Raw genomic sequence first — 15,490 nt, 5'->3', positions numbered from 1 at the left:
TGGAGGTCCCGTCTGACCCCATCTGAGACCAGCTCCAAAAGCTACTGCTGAGATTGTAAGAGGAAATAATGGTGCTGAAGAAACAAATTCTTCCCTCTGCTTTATCTTCAGCCAATCTGGATCCTGCAGAATCCTGTTCAAAATGCTTCGAGGAAGACAGATGGGCAATTAAGTGTTATCTGTCATCTTAGCTAGACGTTTACAAAGCTCACATTAAAATTCTGAGGTGGAATGTATTTACCTTCCAAACAAGGGAAGCCCAGGCTGCTCTTGTAGTGTGCTCATCCCTCTCTCCCCAGAGCCCGGTCCTCTTCTGGGTGGTTAATCCCCAGAGGGCTGAAACTGTCCAGTAAAAGCCACTCAGCAACAAGTGAAACCACCAGTCTCTGGGAAGGCCAGAGGCAACTAAGGGCATGACCTGGAATTGGAAGAATGGAGGATGAGGGATAAGAACATTTTTTAAAAAACAATGAAGTTCACTTCCTCTTTAACCTCCTGTGGTGCCTTCTGTTCTCACCACTCTCCAGAAATCACCCTCACCAAGTCATGGCTGACCACCTGCTTGCCTCTGATGGTCTTTCCTTGCCTTCCCCCCAACTAGGGCTCCTGAGCTTTCAGGCCCCCTTGTTCTTAAAACTTCCCTTCTTAACAGGTTCTCCTGGAGATCCCCTTTTACCTCTCCTTTCCCTTCTCTAGATCTGTTGAAGGTTCTACTCTCTTGTCCCATCCTCCAAATGCCGGTATTTGTCAAGGATCAGTCCCTGGGTCTCCACTTGTCTCTCTCCACACCTTCTCCCTCAAAGAGACCACTACCCGTACCCTAATTGACCCCAACACTGTCTCCTCCAGGTGAACTGTTCACAGATACTGTCATCACCTCTACCTGTTACAGCTCTTCTCAATTGCACCTTCCTCAAGAGCCGTGCTGTTGTTTTGCCATCCAAGATTAAAATAGGGGTCCTCTCTGTCTCCTCTCTCTTCCTTGTCCTCCTTATTCAGTCAGACCCCAAGTCACCCCTCCAAAATGAGACTTCAACACATGCCTACATAAAGACCTCAGTCTCCTAACTGGTCTCCATTATCACAGTTCTGATTTGGGGCTCTATGGAAGGGCCGTATTTTGCTAATTTGAGTTCAAATGAGTCATGTAGAGTCATTCTTATCACTTCTACTTTGGATTCACAAACTTCTAAGTTGGATGCAAAGAAAGAACTCACCTTTCATCCATTCCTATCCCAGTGATATATTAGGATGTTGAATTAATCCTCCTGTTGATCATTTTAAACCCTAACCAAAATACTTTTTAAAAAAATGTTAAGGCACTGGAGAAGATGAATGAGCAGGCAGAAACTGTAGAAGATTTGACCTTTCAAAGAAGGAAAACATGCTAGATTGGATCCATATTCACCCTCTCTACCCCCTAAGAATTGGGTGCAGTGGTGCCTGGGAATGGATCAACTTACTGGGCTCAGGAGTCAGAGGTCAGGGTTTGAGAAAGCAGCTGGACATTGAAGGGGGAAATCCTGGAAAAAAGAGAGTCACAGAGGAGGGACCCCAAAATCTATGTGGAAACCCCCCTCAAATCCTTGTATGACTCTGAACTGAACATGTTCGGGGAAAGAATCCAAGAAGCCCAGCAGAAAGCAAGAACTGAGAGGCTAAAGTCTATGCAGATATTTTAAGAGCAGACTGATGACTGAGGAAACTGAGTTTTAAATCAAGTTTGAACTTCAAACTAAAAGAGGCCCTTACTTTTCCAGTGAAATTCCATAAGTGCCATATCTTAAGTGTAAGAAATATGTCCCAAGGCTAAGGGTTAACCTCTAGGATTAAGGGGAAATAGCCCTGCCATAAGAGAACCGAACGAAGCCTCTGTAATAACTGAGTGACCCACCAGTACTTTAACTACTATCCAGAACAAAATTCAACCCTCTTTGGAGTAAGACAGCTAAACCCAGAACCTCTGCGATGTAACATCGAATACTGAATATATTGGTTGGCCAAAAAGTCCTGCTTACTCTTTTCTGTAAAATAAAAGGCACGTTTTTTATTTTTACCAATAACTTTATTGACTCGGATATTTTGAGTGTGTCGGCTATCTCCCACTAATTGGTTTCTAGTGGGTAGAGGCCAGAGGTGATACTAAACATCTCCCAATGCATGAGATGGTCCACCCCACAGCAAAGAATTATTTGGCCAAAACATCAGTAGCACCAAGAAACTTCGTAAACCACTTTTGACACGTTCGATCTGTCACAGCACCTTCTCCACACACTGCACAAACCTTTCTTTTTGTGTGTTTCAGTTGCATTTTTACCTTTCATGAATTAGTAAAGCATAATAGGCCAAAAATGTTGCAGTTTCTTCCAACTTCAAAATTAAAATGGCTGCATAAAAATTCACCATTTTTTAATTTTAATTTTTTGCATTTTTAATTTTTTGTATTTTATTGATTATGCTATTACAGTTGTCCCAATTATTCCCCCTCTGCTCCTTCCATCTATCACCTCCCACTCCCTCAGGCAATCCCCCCCACCATTATTCATATCCATGGGTCATGTGTTGAAAATTCACCAATTTTGATGTTTTTTAATGAATGCTGATATGACATCTGTCACAATACAATCCAACAAAATGATTTCAAATGAAGTTAAAGACTACTAAGCACTACTAGAGGCACCACACAGAAAAAACTAAATGAAATTTTTGGCCAGCCCAGTATTGCAAAAAATTATCAGACTTATGAAGAAGCAGGAAATTGTGACCCATAGTCAAGAAAATACAGTCATTGGACACAGACATATTAATAACCCATAAGTTGGAATTAAAAGACAGGATTCTGAGATAACAATGATAAATATGTTAAAGCACCTCTGGGTAGATATGGTAAATGAAAAGATGAGAAGTTTAAGGAGATAAATGAAAATGATTTTAAAAAATAGCTAAATGGGGATTATGAAACTGAAAATTCTAACATCTGAAATTATTTAAAAATTTATTGGATAACATTAAGAGTAGATTAGACAATGTAGAAGGGAAGACTGGTGAATTTAACAAGTTAATAAAAATTATCTGAACTAATGCACAAATTTAAAGAAATATTAAAAAAGGAAACTTCAATGATTTGTGAGATAGTGAGATGTCTAACACATGGGCAACTGAAATCCCAGAAACAGATGAGAAAGAGAGAATTGAGCAGAAGGAATGCTTGAAGAAATATGGACAAAAATTTTTCCAAGTTTTATTTAAAATATCAATTTATAGCGCCCTGGCTGGCGTAGCTCAGTGAATTGAGCGCAGGCCTGCGAACCACACAATCGCGGTTCGATTCCCAGTCAGGGCACATGCCTGGGTTGCAGGCCAGTTTCCCGAAGGGGCCAGTTCCCTGCAGAGGATGCACGAGAAGCAACCATACATTGATGTTTCCTTCCTCTCTCCTTCCCTTCCCCTCTAAAGATAAATAAATAAAATTTAAAAAAAATAAATAAAATAAAATATCAATTTATAGACCCAAGAAACTCAGCAAACCTTAAGCATGATAAATACAAAGAAAACTATCAGTTAAATTTCTGAAAACCATAAAGAAAGAAAAAATCTTAAAAGCTGGAAAAGGGAAGAAAATATTACATACAGAGAGAATTGATATTAAGAATAATGACTTCTTCCTCTCCAGAAAAGATAGAGGCTGGAAGACGATAGAATGATATCTGTAAAGTGTTGAAAAAATAACATGGTCAAGCTAGAATTCTATATCCAGTGACAATATTCTTCCAAACTGAAGGTGGAATCAAGATATTTCAAGTAAATAAAAGCTGAATTTATTATTACTAAATCCACATAGGAGAAATGTTAATGGAAGTTCTTCAGGCAATAGGGAAATTATACCATATGAAAATTCAGATCAATTGGAAAGAATGAAGATCATCAAAAATGCTAAATATATGGAAAATATTTTAAAATCTTTTCTTTTCTTACATTATTAAAAGATAATTGACTGTTTAAAGCAAAAATAATCTATTATGAGATTCTTGCCTTTGTGGAAGTAAAATAACTACATCCAAGTATCTCCTATTTCCTTTCCAGGTACCTAGCTATCCCTAGGGGATGAAGAAGGGCCCTCAAACTGGCCACCTCAGGACCCTCGGATCAACTGCACGATGATCATTAATGTTCTCTTTGCTTAGGGAGAAACTTCCTCCCCCAAATCCATCCCCTTTCAGGCTTCCTGATGTCTCCCAGGGCCTAGCCCATTTCCCAGTTCCTGAGGTTCCTGAGCTCTTATTCATTCTCCACAGAAAGACAGCCCACTGATTTTATCCAAGAAACAGGCATCAATAACTTCTCTACAGGGCCTTTGCATTTTGGTTTCTCTTCTTGGAATCATTTCCTCCTCTCCTGTCCAGGTAATGTCTTATTTATCCTTCAGATCTCAGCTCAAATATCATTTCCTCAGGGAATCTCTCACTGGACCTCCCCTTGACCCCCATCTTGCCCCTCATCTCTGTCCATGCTTGAATGTCACATCCAGTCTCTGAGTTCCTCTGGGCAAGGCTCCACCATAGTCACTCCCCCAGAACCCTGAGGCTGAGCCCACATGACCACTGCTGCTGCAGGAAATGCATACCTACCTGTCTAGTTCTCACCTGCCTACCAGGACATTCATCTCTTCTGAGCTCTTTGGACCTTCTTGATGCCAATTGGCCTCCAGTCCAAACTTCTCATCACCTACTGTTAGATTCTTCCTCCCAGGGCCACCTTCTTTTCTTCAATCCATCCAGTTTGCTGGTCATAGCCAACCTCATTCTGCTCCATCCTCCTGCCAATAAATGGCATGTAATGTCCATGTAAAACTGAGACTTGGAGAATGCCCATACTTAGAGGCAGGAGAAGGACAAGAAGATATTTGGGGCCAGCCTGGGTTGAGAACCCATCCTGGGTACTCCTATAACACCTTCATTGGACTCATGGCACTATATTATCATTGGCCTATAACTCTATTCTTTATTGTCTCCCAGTGCCAAGCACAGGGTCTGACTGCATATATGCATTCAATCAACGTTTGTTCAGTAAATAAATAAAAATTTGAAGAGTCTGGATAGACCCTTCAAATGAACTTACTGACGTGAAGGAAGAAAAGTTTCTTCCTTCAAATAGAATGGTCAAAGTGAAGGGAGAAAGTATTGTATTAGGAATCCTACTCTTCCTCCCCCCACCCTCCACCCCACCTCTTACAGCATTGGTGTGGCAGGTGGTAGGTCACAGTCACCTGGCAGAGCCTGGATGAGTGCCTATCCAGCTCTGATGCCAAAGTACACCCTTGAAGTCATTCCTGACTAAGAGAGTTTCGGTGATGGTCACTTTTTCTTGTACTAAAAGACATTACATAATGACGTACTGCCATAAGGCCTGGAATTCATCAGATAACATACTCGTAGTGTATTCTCAGCAGTTATCTGAGTGTACTTGACATTTACCTAAAAATCAGTGATTCATAGTCCTGGTGTGACTGCTCTCAAGGTGTCTCTAATACCTCAAGCAAATCAACAGACTCTCCAAATAATTTAAATTTATATGCAGCTTAATACAGATTTCCAGGGCCCACCCCAGACATATTTAATAGGACCCCCTAGAGCTGGGCCTAGAAATCTGCATTTTTAATAAAGATTCTCAGATGATCCGATGCAGCACTCTGGAATCATTGCTCTGTTTCGGTCCTCTTGTCTTCTGGATGAGCAACCTGAGTCAGGAGGATGAAAACGACTTGCCTAAGATCATGCAGTGCCAGGCCAGAGTCCAGGCTTCCTGACTCCAATCCCAATGCACTCTCAACCATAGTGCGCAGCCTCAGAGTCCCCAGATCCTTGCTCCTGGTTCTGGGAACCAGAGCAAGCTGTAATTACAGTAATCCTGCTTTTTCTGGCCTTGCTCCTAAATGCCATGCAGCCTGAGGGGACAGGAAGAGGGGCAGACAGTGGCTGTAGCATAATGTGATCAGCTAGCTCTGAGGGGCTTTTTTAGACACAGTGGCAGAGGCTGAGCTGTCACGTGAGCCACGGTCGCATCAGTTTGCTAGGAGCCCCACCACCCAGCTGTTTTCCTGCCCAGGCTCCACTCAACCTCTCCCCACCCTGTTGGTCAGCAACTCTCAGAGATGAGAAAAAGGAGAGACAGCTACCCATGTTTCTCCTTGGAAATAATGGCACAAAGAAAGACACCTAGAGGTTGTGACTGGAAAGGCTGCCTGAGCCGTTTCCATAGCAACGTTGTCATCCCTGCCCTGGCAGCTACGTGCTGCATGGCATGTGCACTTTCCCAGGTCCTTGGAGGACATTGCTGTCTCTCACTGGCTCAGGGCTCAGGAGTGGGGTTGTTAATCCTGGTACTTATACAACAAGACCCAAATACATCTGCGAGACTGTGAGCCAGCTGGAGCTGAGGGCACCTGTCTGCAGTCCATCCAGGGATCCAGGGAGAGATCCAGAACGTGGGCACCTTTTCATTCCTTCTACCACAGGAACTGGAAGGTGCTTAAACACTCTCGGGTGACTAGCTGAACAAATGGGAGACTCTCAGAGACTACAGTAAGCTCTTTTGCTCATGAAGGTGAGACAAAACCAGAACAGAGTATGCAGGAGAGTCTGGAGGGAAGGAAGGGTGCATATAAATTTAAATTATTTGTGGAGGACACGTACTGATCTCCAAATCACTTCTAAGAGCTTCCCCTCCGCATTCCTCACACACCAGGTGTCTGCTGGCCTCTCTGAGCTGCAAGCCACCAGTACTAACGAGTCAGTAACACAGTGTAAAGTCTGCCCAGGGGCATATTCCCCTCCCTCTACAGAACCCTCCTCCCACAGTCCCCAGCCCCAAAGCGCACACACTTTGGGAAAGGTATGCAACAATGGATCATCAAGAGTGGAATTTCAAGCACCAGTGATGAAACAGTTTTTAGGAAAGGAGAGGGGACTCCTTGGAGTCCTGCAAGTTATTTGCCATCATAATCATAGCCTGGAGCACATTTAAAAATATAGATCTTCAATATCTTCTTCCTTTGAACATGATTTTCACACAATTAAGGGAAGATTTTATTGCTGTGAGCAGATGGGTATCCTTGAATATGTTTCTTAGGAAAGGCACTAAATACAACCTGATTCCTTGGAAGTCCCACAGTACTCTGTCATAGCACTGCATTACCGCATGGCCACTAGGCCTGAAAGGCTCAGTTCTTTTGAGTATACATGCAGTTAATTAACTTACTTTAAAAGGTGGTTTTCATATTTGGAAATAGCAACCAAGTCTGGTTAAGAAGTTAGGTAAATAAGCTGGATAATGCCATTTGGGACCAAAGACTCCTTACAGCTTTAATCAAGTGATAAAGTCTTTGGGCTTGTTTGTGTGGCTTTTGTTTTTGGGAGGGTCAGTGAGTAATTCAGGAAACATTCCAGGGTGTGTCTCCTGATCAGGCACCATCTTACACCTGGGGATAGTGAGCAGTGGGCCTGGGATGGGATGGGGCTCCCTGCCCTGGAGGTGAGAGGGGTTGGGTCCAGTGGGGAGACAAAGAGGCGGCCCCAGGACAAAACCACCCCCTCTCCCCACAGGGCCCCCTGAAACCCCCAGTTTCCTGGGTCTTTCCCTTCTTTACTGTCCACTCAGTGTCCCCGGGTACTGAAAACTGCTAGAGAAATTCAGCCGCACAGACTGTCATCACTGCAGGTTCCTGGGGCCCTCAAAGCTTCCAGCTCTTACCTTCTGAGCCTCCCCAGTGCTTGCTTTACTTTCACACAAGAGCTGCTTTCCATTTTAACTGCTGTCCTTTCCCATCCCACCCCTTCTCCACGGGGCCAACCACCTTCTCCCTCTCCAGCAGCAGATAACTTATCTGATAATTTCTGCAGAAAATAGAGGTCACAAGGCTGGAGCTTCAGTTTCTCACTCCCTCTGGGCAAGGCACCACCCTAGTCAAGCCCTGGCCAAGGCAGGCTCCAGGGCAGTTAGAATTTCACCTTTCAGAGGTGAAGGATCTGACCTGACGGAGGCTTGGAAACCTCGGTACAACTCCTTCCAGCACATACCTGGGGACTCACCTCCAACCCGAAGACCTTTCTGAAGATCTGGTGCAGATGTCTGCCCCAGCCTGCTAGCAGACCCAGACAGACCTGGAAAGGCTCCGGATGGTGGCTGCAGCTGAAGTAAAGGCCTGGCTGGGAGGCTGTGGCAAAAAGTGGACCTGATATTCAACTACGCAGAAGCCAATGAACCAGCAGGGTCCACACGACCACTGCTGGGTCCAAGATATACATACCTGCCTGTCTGGTTTTTGCCTGCCTACCGGGGTGTTCATCTCTTCTGAGCTCTTTGGGCCCTCTTGCCCCTGTTTCGTCTTTCTAGGGACCAGTCTCTCCTTATCTCGGAAGGAGATAAGCTTCTGCTCCTGCCTGAAGCTAAGGCTTCCCTCAAAATCCTGATTTCACTCTGCAAACAACTTACTTCATCAGTCTTTTCCTGCCTTCTGATGTTATCCCAGCATCACATGAACACACTGGAGTCTTCCCTCAGCTGTTTAAAAACAAAGGCAGACAAAACAAGCCCTTAACCGTCTTTCTACCAGATTCCATTTTGTAGTGCTCTTTTCCACCCCAGTGAAGCTTTATTTAAAGGAAAAGAAGAAATTATTTTAAGAGGTTAAGCATTCGCAACGTTTTCATTAAAAATCAGTGTTAAGAAAGCGCACAGTGAAAAATGTGATTTTCATACCCCAGTCCTCTTCCAGAAATCCACTTTTCTTACCATTTTCTTACATGCATAGAATTCTAGCTATTTCTCTGTTTTACACTTGTGGTTTTCACATAGTGACAGTCATTCCGTACAGCATATATAGGCCTTATCTTTTTAACATCCTCCAGTGTACTCCAAAGTATAATAGACATATCAAAATTTATTTGACAATTCTTCTCTTGACAGATAACAGATGCTTCGATCTCATACGATTTCAAAAATACCTATCTTATAAGCATCATTTGTATATAAATATTTCTGTAAAATAAATTTCTAGGTGTGGAATTACGAGCTCAAATTGTGTGCACACAGAGAACTTTAACTGATGTTGCTCACCATAGAAGATATACCAATATATAGCACACCCTATTGCAACCAGCAATAAAAAAGAGTAACTTTTTCCTGAGGCCTTTATCAATATGTTGTTAGCCACCTATTTTTATCCTTCTCAGTCTATATGAGAATTATTTTTCAGCATAGTTTTAATTTTATTTTCTCTTATAATTAGTGAGAATGGTCTTTTTTCAAATGTTTAAGAACCTTTTGTATTTTATTTTCTATAAACTGTCTTTTTATATCTTTTACCCATTTTTACATGGAATTGCTCTTTTTCTTATTGATTTGTGGAAGCTCTTTATATACAAGTTTTTTTCATGACAGGTTGCTTGTGTTTTCCAATCTGTTGCTTATGTTTTGATTGTGCCATGATTGCCTTTGTAATGTAGTTTTTATTGTGGTAAAATAGATACAACAAGAAACTTACTACACTAACCATTGTTAAGCGTGCAGTTCAGTGGCATCAAGGGGTCCACACTGCTGTGTGACCGCAACCACCACGTCACTCACACCTCCCCAAACTAAAACTCCATGACATAGCAGCTCCCCGCTACTGAATGTATCAGCTTTTTCTTTAGACTTTTTTTAAAAATATTTTATTTATTTATCTTTAGGGGGGGAGGGAAGGAGAGAAGGAGAGAAATATCAATGTATGGTTGCCTTTTGTGCATCCCCTGCTGGGAGTTGGCCTGCAGGGAACTGGCCTGCAACCCAGGCATGTGCCCTGACTGGGAATCGAACCGCAATCGTGTGGTTCGCAGGCTCTTTAGACTTTTTTTGAGTTTTATGTAATATATAGAAAAGCTTTCTCTTTTACCAGATTTTTTTTAAAATTGTACACAGTTTTTTCTTTTGGTCAGTGTTTCTCAGCACTGTCTGCATTCTAATCACTGGGGAGGGAGGCTTTTATAAAATACCAGTGCCTCCATTGCAAACAGAGATTCTGACTTAAATAGATAATTTTTAAATAAATTCCCCAGGAGATTCTAAAGCCTAGCCAACATTGAGAAACACTGTTTTTGTGTATTTAAGATTCCATCTTTTAGCCCTGGCTGGTGTAGTTTAGTGGACCAAAGGGTCGTTGGTTCGATTCCCAGTCAGGGCACATGCCTGGATTGCGGGCCAGGTCCTCAGTAGGGGGCATATGTGAGGCAACCACACACTGGTGTTTCTCTCCCTCTCTTTCTCCATTCTTTCCCCTCTGTCTAAAAATAAAATGAATAAAATCTTTTAAAAATATATTTCCTCTTTTACATTTAAGTATTTGATTCATCTGAAATTGATAGTAAGGTAAAGTGTGATATGAAAATCAACCCAGTTTTTTCCCAGATGGCCATTTAATTATTCCAATACCATGTAATATGTGTAAACTACTAAAATTGACTTTAGAAGAGAGAAAAACTCCTTCTCCCACAACTTAATATCTAGTTGATTTGGAGCAAGTTATTTAAACTCTCTATGTGTTAGTTTTTCATCTGTAAAATAAGAATAATAGAACCTCATAGAGCTATTTTGAGGATTAAAAGGTTCATAAATGTGAAGTGCTTAGAACAGCACCTGGGCCTTAGTAAAACACCACATCAATATTTGCTGCTATATTTGCTATTGCTGGTTTTGGCTCAGCAAACGGACACATGCAGAGCCAACCCAGATGTGACAGAATGTTATATGGTCATTACAAATACACTTTAAAGGACTTTAGTTAAAGTAAAAAGAGATATAAAATTAACTCTTCTGGATATGAAAGTGTGTATATTAACCAAACACTGTAAAAAATACATTAAAATGTTAGCAGTGGCCCTGGCTGGTGTAGCTCAGTGGATTGAGCATGGGCCTGGGAAGCAAAGGGTCGCTGGTTCGATTCCCAGTCAGGGCACGTGCCTGGGTTGCAGGCCAGATCCCCAGTAGGGGACACATGAGAGGCAACCATACATTGACGCTTCTCACCCACTCTTTCTCCTTCCCCTCCCCTCTCTCTAAAAATAAAAAAAAATTTAAATGTTAGCAGTGGTTATATTTGGGTGAATGGAGTTCATGAATTCTTTTCTTTTCTTGCTTAACCTTTTCTATATTTCTCAAATTGCCTGCAATAAACAGGTATTGCTTATATTTAGGGGGGAACAAAGAGGTTAAAAATTGCTACATGAAGTCTGTTGATCTGGATTCCATCCCTCTGCACATACGTTACACTCCCCGGTACCGTTGCAGGAGCCTGTTCTCCAGGTGGCGTCTCAGTTGTGGAGAGTTCGCTGGGATCACTGGCCCAGCGTCAGGACTCTGCCTCCAGGCTAGCGTGCACGCCATTTTCTGGGCTATTCCAACCAGCTAATTGTCCTCGCATCCAGCCTGCATCGTGTCATCACTGTATCCGCTGGCTCATTAAAGACCTTATCAAAAGCCTTGCAAAAGTCTCTGTTTGTTCAGTCAACAAATATGGGCTGAGTCCCTATTATGTTTGTGTCTTTCATGTTTCCTTAATAGATGACTCAGAAACAACATTAAGAAAAGAAAAAGGTCAGGCTGACATATTTTGCTTTTAAACATCTTGGGCTAAATTCCAATGACTGCTGTTTTCCCATAAGTCTCCCAAACTTTACTATTACTATTTCCCCCACCCCATCCCAAAGCACTGTTTTTATGTATCTAGAATCCTAACTGAGTCAGTAGCAGGAGGAGTGGGATAGGTTCCTTTTTCAATCCAGGGGCCCCTGTAATGTCTGTCTGTTGTCACCAAACACACAGGCAAGTGGCGTCATGGACTTGACGAACTAGTTACATGTTCAGTCTCTCTCTGCCCGAGCAACAGGTAAATGTTGATCTGTGCTTCTGTAAGAATCCTGAACTTAGGATTTTCAAGTATAACTACTCCAACTTCTATTTCTGAAGGTTTGAACTCAGTTGATAGAACAGTAGACAGGGAGGTAATCACAGTTTCCACTGTCCAAATGTCCAATCAAATTTCTCCTTCACTTTTTTTCCCCAAGAAAACTGGTTGACTTGATTTGTTCAACTCCTGCTGCAGTGGCTTGAAACCCACAGTAGAAACTTACAGGAACACACTTGTGCACCTGAGGGCCTTGTCCTTCATCTGCACCAGTTAAAATCATACAGCTACCAAGAGGCCTCATTTCAGCCTCATCCTGCCTGTAGACCTGAGAAATATCAGCAATTTTTTTCACACAGTGTGTCCACAGGAATCTCATAGCCATACTTGTATTTCCTATGAGTTGCATCGTAGCGTGCCCTCTGTACCTGGAATCTGCTGTTGGCTGTCGTTCCTGCCACCACACAGCCCATGTCTTCAGTTATCTTGAATAAGTGAGTCACAGTGCTAGAATCCGGTAATTTGTCAGGTACTTTCTTCTGTGTGAGAATGACTGCACATTTTTCCCTTATAGCTATGGATGTAAGGCCACCCTGGTTAATAGCATATTCTCCTTGGTAGAGCTAGCCCTTGATGATGAAATGTTATTGTAGCAGTCAAACCAGCACTAGAACCACGAAACATGCTGGTGTACCCAGTACTTCAAGCATGCCTCTGGGGCCCGCAGCCCCTGTACCAGGCATATCAGTAGTAGTAGTAATAGTAGTAGTAGTAGTAGTAGTAACATAAATAATCTAGTCTAGAACTTGTCAGGGACTGAAGCCAAACTCAGCCAGTACTTGAACAAATTATGTTCTTCTCCCTCTGATCACCCAAGTGACTTTTATTCAGTTCTCTTCTTCCAGGCCGTCTGTCATTTCCCTGAAATGGCATCACTGAGACCAGTCTATACTGTAAACCCTGTAGGATCTCAGCTATAATTTCTTTGTGCCTGGAATCTAGGACTCAGTGAAAGCAGGAAAATCCTGGACAGTCTTCCCTCTCATCTTGGCATCAATTCGAGAGAAGGTCAAGGGAATTCCAGCACATTTTCAAAGTGCTAAAGAAAACTTCTTCAAACTTGTTCACATTCTTTACATGCATAAACTTCCAAATACCATTGAAAGTGTTTGTTTTTAAAATAAAATCTGAAAATAAAAGCAGATTTGTCCCTTCCTTATACGTAAAAGACTGCTATAAACTGGTAGGCATAAATCAATACTTCAAAGAGCTGAATTGTGATTACTTAAATGAATGAGTACTCTGCAGCAACACAGAGCCAGTCTACCTAACAAAAACTACATATGATAGGTGCCAACTCTATGAAAGTATTTTCCACTTTAGATTTTTTTTTATTTTTTATTTTGGTGTAAATTTTTTAATATATATATTTTATTGATTATACCATTACAGTTGTTCTATTCCCCTTTCATTCCCCTCCACCCTGCACACCTCCTCCCCCACCATTCCCCCCTTTAGTTTATGACCACATGTCTCAAGTTCTTAAATTCTATATTTCTCCTACTATTCTTGCCCTCCCTCTACCTATTTTCTACCTACTGTCTATGCTATTTTCTGTACCTTCTCCCCCCTTCTCCTCCTCCCACTCCCCTGTTGCTAACCCTCCAGGTGTTCTTCATTTCTATGGTTCCACTCCTGATCTAGCTGTCCTCTTGGTTTGCTTTTGTTTTAGGTGTGGTTGTTAATAACTGTGAGTTTGCTGTCCTTTCACTGTTCATATTTTTCATCTTCTTTTTCTTATATAAGTCCCTTTAACATTTCATATAATAAGGACTTGGTGATGATGAACTCCTTGAACTTGACCTTATCTGAGAAGCAGTTTTTCTGTCCTTCCATTCTAAATGAAAGCTTTGCTGGATAGAGCAATCTTGGATATAGGTCTTTGGATTTCATGACTTGGAATACTTCTTTCCAGCCCCTTCTTGCCTATAAGGTTTCTTTTGAGAAATCCACTGACAGTCTGATGGGAACTCCTTTGTAGGTGACTGTCCCCTTATCTCTTGCTGCTTCTAGGATTCTCTCCTTCATTTTAGTCTTGGCTAATATCATTATGATGTGCCTTGGTGTGTTCCTTCTTGGGTCCAGCTTCTTTTAAATATTTTATTTATTTATCTTTAGAGGGGAAGGGAAGGAGAGAAACATCAATGTATGGTTGCCTTTCATGCGTCCCCTGCTGGGAGTTGGCCTGCAGGGAACTGGCCTGCAACCCAGGCATGTGCCCTGACTGGGAATCAAACCTCGATCATCTGATTCGCAGGCCCGCACTCAATCCACTGAGCTACACCAGCCAGGGCTAGCCTCCCCTCATTTTTTTGAATTCTTGTTTCTTCATTCTTTTCTGGTTGGATGTTTTGTTCTCCTTCTGGTCCATTCCATTGATTTGAGTCCCAGTTTCCTTTCCATCGCTATTGATTTCCTGTGCATTTCCCTTCATTTCAATTAGTTTAGCCTTCATATGTTCCTCTAATTTCTGACTATAATCAACCAGTTCTGTGAGCATCCTGATCACCAGTATTTTGAACTGTGCATCTGAGAGGTTCACTATTTCTTTTTCGCTTAGAGTTATTGGCTCTGGGGCTTTGAGTTCTTCTTGAGCCATATTTTGGACTGTTTATGCCTGTTACATATGAGGAGTAGAGCCCTAGGTGTTCACCAGGGTGGGGCAACTCGGTCCCTGGGTTGTGACGCTGTATGTGGGGGTGGGGTCAAAGAGGAGCAATGGCGGTCTTGTCTGCTGCCTCCCACCACCGCCGCCAGCCGCTGCCACCATCGCTGGGCCCGCGCATTCAGTCCCATTGTGCGAGAATGTGTGACTGTGGTCAGCCCTCCGCCGCTGGGTTCGGCCTCCGTGGTCCATCTCACTGCTCACTCTGCTGGTTTATCTGCATGTGAATGTGTGACCTCGGTCAGTCTGCCCCGCACCCTCACTGGGTCTGCACTGCTACCCTGGCTGCCTGCGCACCTGGGTTGGGGGATCTTTCCTGCCTGATCCTGCTCTGCTGCTGGCTCCGCCCCTCTTACTAGTCCAGGTTGAATGGTTCGTTGTTGTTGGACTTCTGTATAGTTCAATTTTCTGTTCTTTGGCTGTGTCTCTGTTTACTAAACCTTTGTTGTATTCAAACTTGGTTGTGGGAGAAGGCACAGTGTTTCCACCTACGCCTCCATCTTGGCAGAAATCTCCCACTTTAGAATTTAGAAGGCAGTTAAATATATGATCCAAAGTTCAGCAATGATTCTTTGTAGAAGTGGTCCAGAGACATTTAAAACAATGCTGTTTTTAGTATGGTGTCTTAGTGTAGCAAGAAGAAAATTTTTCCAGGGGTCCTGACTTGTAACATCTATTTCACATACATAAACTCAGGGCTTCTGAGAGCATAGACAGCAAGAGTTACTTAAACAAGTGATTCTAGACATTTGATCTCTGAGAGTGCCTCAAACTGGAGGATGCCCCAGAACCCTCTGGAGATTTGTTCAAATACAGATTGTTGGTAT

At 42.6% G+C, this 15,490-nt stretch overlaps 1 pseudogene; it reads right to left on the bottom strand.

The window, feature by feature from the left end:
* Positions 1–11,866: 11,866 nt before the first annotated feature.
* Positions 11,867–12,622, bottom strand: LOC119000338 (proteasome subunit alpha type-6-like; annotated as a pseudogene).
* Between the last annotated feature and the right edge of the window lie 2,868 nt (positions 12,623–15,490).

The sequence above is a fragment of the Sturnira hondurensis genome, unplaced genomic scaffold, assembly GCF_014824575.4.
Source record: "Sturnira hondurensis isolate 20B ecotype Veracruz unplaced genomic scaffold, ASM1482457v3 Scaffold0015596, whole genome shotgun sequence".
Classification (NCBI taxonomy): Eukaryota; Metazoa; Chordata; class Mammalia; order Chiroptera; family Phyllostomidae; genus Sturnira; species Sturnira hondurensis.
This window is presented reverse-complemented; position numbering and strand designations above follow the sequence as displayed.